The 7500-nt window shown below is 43.6% G+C and overlaps 1 protein-coding gene and 1 pseudogene across 3 annotated transcripts in view; both read right to left on the reverse strand.

Annotated features, from left to right (window-relative positions):
* Positions 1 to 4212, reverse strand: part of LOC137986882 (uncharacterized) — an 11221-nt pseudogene extending 7009 nt beyond the window's left edge.
* LOC137992635 (leucine-rich repeat-containing protein 72-like) overlaps positions 1 to 7500 on the reverse strand; it is a 100895-nt gene that overhangs the window by 21031 nt on the left and 72364 nt on the right. The window lies entirely within an intron of this gene.

Below are 7500 nucleotides of genomic sequence, written 5' to 3' on the forward strand. Positions count from 1 at the left end.
GCAAAATCCTTTTCCAGCGAAAAATTATTCGAAACAAACAACATATTTACTATTAGAGGCAAAAATACCTTCCTATTTCAATTGCGTGCGTGCAAACAAGAGATGCAATTAAATACATTTTTGACAGTTCACATCAAAACCCTTTTCGACTCGGAACGCTGACCGTAAATAATGAAGCACAAAAGCGACAACAACTTTCATTCAAATAATTCTTCACTGTCAAATTTCCAAATTTGACAGTGACGCGACTTGAGTAAACACTGTGATGCATTCTTGTAGGCGTTCGATTCCTTCAATGTTAATTTGTTAAATCATAGTTAGTAACTATGGTTAAATCCATAAAAAAAATTGCTATTTGATTTCCGTGTTTTATATAATACCAAGTTAGTTAAATATTAGAAACAACGCTCACTTGATATCCAAAGGCAAAAAATGAAATTGTTGTCGAAGACCATTATTCGTCTCTTAAAATCCAGATATTTATTTTTCAGCGCTGTCTTGCTCATCCAATTGACGATCCATTCTTGAGCTCCATGAGGGTATATTTTGTTTAAAGATCCACTAAAACGCCATTCACGTCAATGACTTATTAGTGAAATTTCCAATTGTTATACCGGAAGACTGTGCAGAGTTGAGAACAGGTAAATACAAATCTGACAAATAGCGAGACAACTGAGATAACAGATCCACTATATCGATTCCTTCTCTGTCTTTGTTGAACCCATACTGAGTTACCAGAGAACTGTTCATTTGGTTTGAGTGTTGTACAAAACACCACACTTGGCAAAATTTTAGGAAGACAGCTCACTTTGATTACGGCTCGACGGGCGACAGATTGTTGTCGAAGTCCATTACTCGTCGCTTCTAACATTCGACCGCCTGTCTTGTTCAGTATCCAATTCACTTGCTATTATTGAGCTTCATAAGGGTACATTTTGTACATTCGTGTTACATGACTTTCGACGCCATTGCCAGTTAAGTTAATCGTTCTACTGTGTCCACCAGAGAAATCTACGCATTTCCCACTACCCTCTCGATCCTAAGAAAAAACGCGTAGAAGGCTCTATGCACAAAGACGCCACTTAGCCGGGGAGTGACAGGCAAGACTTTTACCAACACGGAAAAAAATAAAAAAAAAGAAAACGAAAAATAAAAAAACGACGAAATTAAAGACAGATTTCGACTGGACTTGCCATAGGGGCAACCCAGTAAATAGACTGCGTACTGTTTCTGAGTAGTTGGCCACCATGAGCTGAGGAGAACATCGGTAACGTGCTCCGAAAAGCCCTGCTCTCTATAAAATTGTCTGACAGAGGACATGCCATCAAACTGAGACGACCCTGCAGGTTGTGCATTTTGGGGCCCGACAGGTGGATTAGAAGATCGCTCTGAGCAGTCCACACCATCTCCACTGGCTGCCCTAACAACATTTGAAGAAGACGAGTGTACCACGTCTGAGTAGGCCAGGCTGGCACCAACAGAACTCCTTAGCCTTGATCTAACTCCACCCTGTCGAGGCAATGTTGAATGAGACTAAAAGGAGGAAAAGCATAAAATTATTCCCCATGCCAAGATCTACTAAATGCATCCACAAAGGCAGCCCTAGGGTCCGGTCTCCATGAGGCAAACCTGGGAAGCTGAGCATTAAGGGTTGTCGCAAAGAGATCAATGGTCAAACCCGGATACAAGACACAAAGTTTAGAAAATATCTCCCTATTCAGCACCCACTCATGGTCTGAATGATGCTCCCTGGACAATCTGTCGGCTACGACATTGATGCAGCCTGGAATATAGACGGCACTAACCCATATGTCCCTTGGAACCCACCAAGCCCAAATCTTACAAGCAACTGCATCACCAAGCCTGGATTTACTGCTCCCCATGTGATTGACATAAGCTACCACTGTGCTAATGTCCAGTTCAAACCTGAGATGAACTCCAGTCATGTTCCCACAGAAAATAGTCAGGCAAATAAAGACGACATATAACTCCCTTACATTAATATGTAGAGCTCGTTGGGCTGGGACCAAACCCCTTGACACTGAAAGGCACCATCAGAAACACACTGAACGCCCCAACCAAAGTCACTGGCATCCGTCTGAACAACAAGGGAACATGGCGAATGTTGAATTCTACGACAAAGGTGGCTATCAATATTCAGCCACCAATTCAGCTCACACTTAGCCGCTTCAGACAAGTGCATAAGGCTATCTTAATCACCATGACTCCTACTTAGAGCTCGAATCTTATCCCGTTCAAGGTGACGATAGTGTAAACTCAACACCGGGCAAAGAAGGCACAATCTTACCAATAACCTGTGCTACAACCTGATGATCAGGTTTCTCTTTTCAAGAGCTTTGAGACAGCAATTTCAGCTTGGCCTTCTTCTCCTGGGTTAAGGAAACTGTCATGGTCACGGAATCTAACCAAAACCCCAGAAAGATCAACGACTGGGACGGAACCAGAGCCGACTTCTCAGGGTGCAGCTCGAGAAAAAGGAGGATAGCTTTTCTCAAATTCTCGTGACATTCCTCATAGCTACTCCCCAGCACGAAAAATTCATCTTTATAACCAGAAATGGTGCAACCTTTTCTGCCGCAAGTGCGCCAAAGGGGGTTTCATGAGATTGGTAAAAATCCTTGGGGAACTGGACAAACCCATGGGCAAAGCATTAACCTCATATAGCCCGGTACCCCAACAGACCTTAAAAAACTTCCGGTGTTCTGCAGCAATAGGCACCGAATAATAGGCATGCTTAAGGTCTAGAGAGGCAAAAAAGTCCCCAGGATTAATCATCGTAATAACTGAACTCAAAGTATCCATCTTAAAATGATGGTACAAAACTGACTGATTGCAATTCTTCAGATTAAAAATTTACCTATGGGAACCGTCGCCCTTGGGAATAACAAAGACAGGAGACAGGCATTCCCCAATTTCATGACTAGATGGACTAACAACGCCTAACTGCAAAAAGTTATCTATTTCGGAACGTATGACAGTCTGTTGCTGTAAACTAAAATTCTTCTGACCTGGTACACTAAACTGAGGAGGGTCACTGATGAATTCGACGTGACAATGTTGCACATAATCTAAAACTTCTGGGTCAAGGGTTAACCTTTCCCATTCTGATATACAATATTGCAACTGTCCAGCCTTAAAAGGGCGTTGATTATTAATCAGAGCTTCCAGATCTGAATGGGGTACATACCAATTGCGATGAGACTTTGCTACTGCACTCTTCTCCGGTTGGGGCGTATTCCGAAAAGGATATTGCTGGCCACAAAGGTTACCACTATAACTTGAGCGACCACAGAAACTCCTTCCTTTCCCACTCGCTAGACCACCCCGGTAGCCCCTGGCAGGGTACGGGCAAATCTTTCTCGACCTCTTGAGCTAAGTGGTCCCTTGCACACCTTGCTTTTGGTAAGTTCAGCGATTTCCTTCACTCTCTTGGAGGGATCACCCCCAAACAGAAACTCATCTGCTGGGTTCGTAGATGTACATAAACCCTTCGCAAACTCTGCCTTGAACTGGGGTTTTATGGCCTCTTGTCGCCTCTGGTTTAACTCAAAATTACCTGTCATAGCAAGCGTGAGCCCATCCAGGCATGACGTTAACACCTCTTTTGAAGCCTTTGACTCTACAAGCTTATTAGCCACTTGGAGCTGACAATTAACCGAGGACAATAACAATGCTTGGGACGACTGCAATTTCACATCATTCACCTGGGTCCTCGCAGGCAGCTGATTCCAGATACTCTGCTCACACTTTGGTAAATGCACCATCACATTCTCTGGAGTATTGTAACCTTTCATGATTGTTTTGGTTTGATCTTGACTCACACGCTTCACACGCAGCTTATTGATAACATCAACCACCTTTTCATCAATCTTAGGTGCTTTGGCATCCGTTTCCAACATCAAGCTGACAGCAGTAGTCAAGCAGAACATCCGTACCTGACTCACGCTCAGTCACAGCAGCTGGTCCACTGCTTGCACTATTATACAAATCGTTTTGGACTGACACATATGAAACATCTTCACTCTCTAAATCGTCCTCGAAATCATCATGAGCCCCATGATAGCCACCTAGGCTTGCGATACTTTCATTCAGGCACTGAATCCCTGATAAAATGGTTTTATTTACAGCTCCTGCGTTAGTTTCAAGAACTGACGTGCCCTCTCCAGGGTCAAAAGAACCTTCTTGAGACATATCTAACAAGAAGATAAAGCAGGTTCAATTTCACAACATTTTCCAGCGTAAACAATACCATAGACTCTCAATCCGCCTTCACTAGTTTACACCACCAGGTAGGTAAATGCCTTAACAAGGTCATTCCAGGTGAACTCGAGATAAAAGGTGACTATTACATAGGCCACTTCACCCTATAAACGTAGTGAACACGAACTTTCGAGCGGTTCGTAGCTGGCGAACAGGCGTCATGTGGCACCAATGCGAATGCCTTCACGAGGTCATTCTTGGTGAATTTTCCATAAACGTGACTATTACATAGTTCACTTCACCTTCTACGTGTGTTTCACAACTTCTGAAAAGGAAATCCGGTCCAATACTTACCTAAGATAAGCCAAAGAGCCGGTAAATCGAAGAGCTCTTCGACACACGTCTACTCCCTCATATAGTCTTGGTTCAATGATTGTGATGTCACTCCCAGTAGGCTTTGTTCATTCTTAATGCAGACCTGTGGTTACGGTTTATGAGATAGAATTAAGTGTTTTTGGGAGCCAGAGTGTCGCAAACTAGCAGACTGAAAAATCGCCCAGGGAGGCAGTTATCGAGATCAGCTCGGCGAGTGACAGTGCCAGTCACGGCTAGCTTGCCAAAAGTGTCAATTGCCTTGACCAGATCGGCCAGCGTGCCATTCAAGAAACAAAAAACAAAACCACTTCAATATATTCACTATAAACTCAATCAGAGGGTGTTACGAAAAATAGCATTGCGTGACTAGCGTTACTGTCTAGAAGCTTCGCGAGAGTTTGTTTGTTTATTTTTAGATTCGTGCGTAAGCGTTTCTAAATCAGTGTGTTTTGTAGTCTTTCTATAATTAGATTGATTACTATTCTAGAAAGTTCTAGAAGTTTATTGTCAGAGTATATAAGTAGACGAGTCCAAGCAGAGTGTTTTTTAACTAGTGTTTTTCACAAGCGAAGAGAGTTGGCGTTAGCCGTGTTTATCCCAGTGTGACAGAAGCAGTGTTTATTCAAGTTGGCGGAGGCCGTGTAAGTTCATCGAGTACGTGTTGTTAAGAGTCTTACCTCGTGGAAACTACATTCATTTTGGAATAAATCTTCTTGTTGTTGTTCCGACAACCCTACGTTCAGTTTAGTTTGCAAGCTACCTTTCCTCAAACCATTCGAACTCATAACATTGGGAGCCTGTCCGGGAGAGGAATTCATTTGTTTGCTGACTACAGAAACCAGGAAAGGACAATTCAAGAAGAAGTTACAGAAAAAGTAAGAAGAACTGTACGAGAGAGTATATTGTGCTTTTCCTGTGAAATACTGCTATGGAAATGGATAAGTTTATACAGATTGGAGAAAAGTTCGGATTGGAGGGAGAAAAGCTGCTCGAGTTTGTAGAGAAGCAACAAAAATTAGAACAAGAAAGAAGAAGGGAAGAGGAAGAAAAAGAAGAAAAGCGCAGACAATTGGAAGAGGAAAGAGAAGAAAAGCGTAGACAGTTTGAAGAAGAACGAAGAAAGGAACAAGAAGAAAGAGAAGAGAGACGTCGAATGCTTGAGGAGGATAAAAGAAAGGAAGAGGAAGAGAAGGAGGAAAGGCGCAGAAGAGAAGACGAAGAGAGAGAAACTAGACGACAAGAACGCGAACTAAGAAAGTTGGAGATGGAAGCCGAGCTGTTGAAACAGAAAGAGGCTATTGAAGCAGCAAAAAGAGAACACGAGTTGGAGATTGCACGTTTGGCTGTGGAGAATGCTGATGGGCGTCCTAAAGTGAGAGAGGATAGGGCAAAGGCACCCAAGCTTCCCTCATTTGTTGATGGTAAAGACGATTTGGACGCGTATTTGCAGAGGTTCAAGAGATTTGCCGAGACAGCTAAGTGGAAAAAAGATGGATGGGCATCGAAGCTCAGCGCTCTGTTGTCTGGACGGGCACTAGAAGTGTATTCACGTCTATCGGAGGACGCAGCTAAGGATTATGACAGGGTAAAGATTGCGTTAATGAAGAGATATGACCTTATCGAAGACGGCTATCGTCGAAAATTTAGAGCATCCAGAAGTTGACGAAAGTCTGGAGCAGTTTATTGTGTGACTGGACAGATACCTGTTACGGTGGCTAGAGCTTTCGAATACTGCGCGAACCTTTGATGGTCTTAAGGAATTGATTGTGAAAGAACAATTTATTGACTCTTGCCCTAAGGATTTGGCAATTCACCTGCGAGAAAGGGCACTGAGACTCTAGCAAAGATTGAGAAGATCACTGACCAGTACTTGGAGGCTCATGGTAAACATTTGTTCAGCTCAGCGAGCAGAAAGCCAACAGTGCAGCCTGAGAGGGACGAAGCCAAGAACATGCAGATTAATCCACCAGCTCTGCATTGCTTTAAGTGCAACACCCGAGGTCATAAAGCTGTCAACTGCCCAACCCTAACAAAGAAGTGTTTTCTGTGTGGCAAGCAGGGACATGAAGCTAGAAACTGTCGATCAGGTGGACGCAGATCAGGAGGACAAAGTAAGGATGGTAACCCTGTGCAGCGTGGTCAAGTGAGTGCCAGTTGTCTAGTTCAACCACCTGAGGATAAGCCTACTGATGAAGAAGTTAAGGCCTGTATTAAAGATGATAAGCTGCTGTTAGCCTGTGGTAAGAAGATTCCATTGTTGAGTAGTGCTTGTGTTGAACCGTTGACTGGAGTGAGAAGTAAAATGCCTGTCATGAAAGGAAGAGTTGGAGAGAAGCCTGTTGATGTCCTGAGAGATGCTGGTTGTAGTGGAATTGTAGTAAAGAGGGACCTTGTGCCTGAGGATCAGTTTACTGGCGAATTTAATGTTATGCTGCTCATTGACAATACGGCAAGGAAAGTTCCCATCGCAAAGATTGATGTTGATACACCTTAACTCAAGGGCCAAGTGGAAGCGCAGTGTCTTCCCGATGCTCTTTATGATTTAATTATTGGTAATGTACCAGGCGCAAGAGCCGCTGACGACCCAGACCCAAGCTGGCAAGTTCCTGTACAAGAAGCTTGTGCTGTAACCACGAGAAGTCAAGCTAAGAAAGCTGGAGAACATATTCCGCTGAAGGTACCGCGTACCAAAGAAAGTCCTGTAGTTGATAGAGAAAAGCTCAAGCAAATGCAGCGTGATGACGAGAGCCTACAGAAATTTTGGGAGAAAGATGACGTAGTTGTGAGAGGCCAGGCCGAGACTTCATTTGAAGTGAAAGGTGGAGTTCTGTACCGCGTCTACAAGCACCCTTATGTGAACGGAGGTAAACCCCTGAAGCAGGTTATGGTTCCTGTGCAGCTGAG

This window comes from Montipora foliosa, chromosome 2 (assembly GCF_036669935.1).
Source record: "Montipora foliosa isolate CH-2021 chromosome 2, ASM3666993v2, whole genome shotgun sequence".
Classification (NCBI taxonomy): domain Eukaryota; kingdom Metazoa; phylum Cnidaria; class Anthozoa; order Scleractinia; family Acroporidae; genus Montipora; species Montipora foliosa.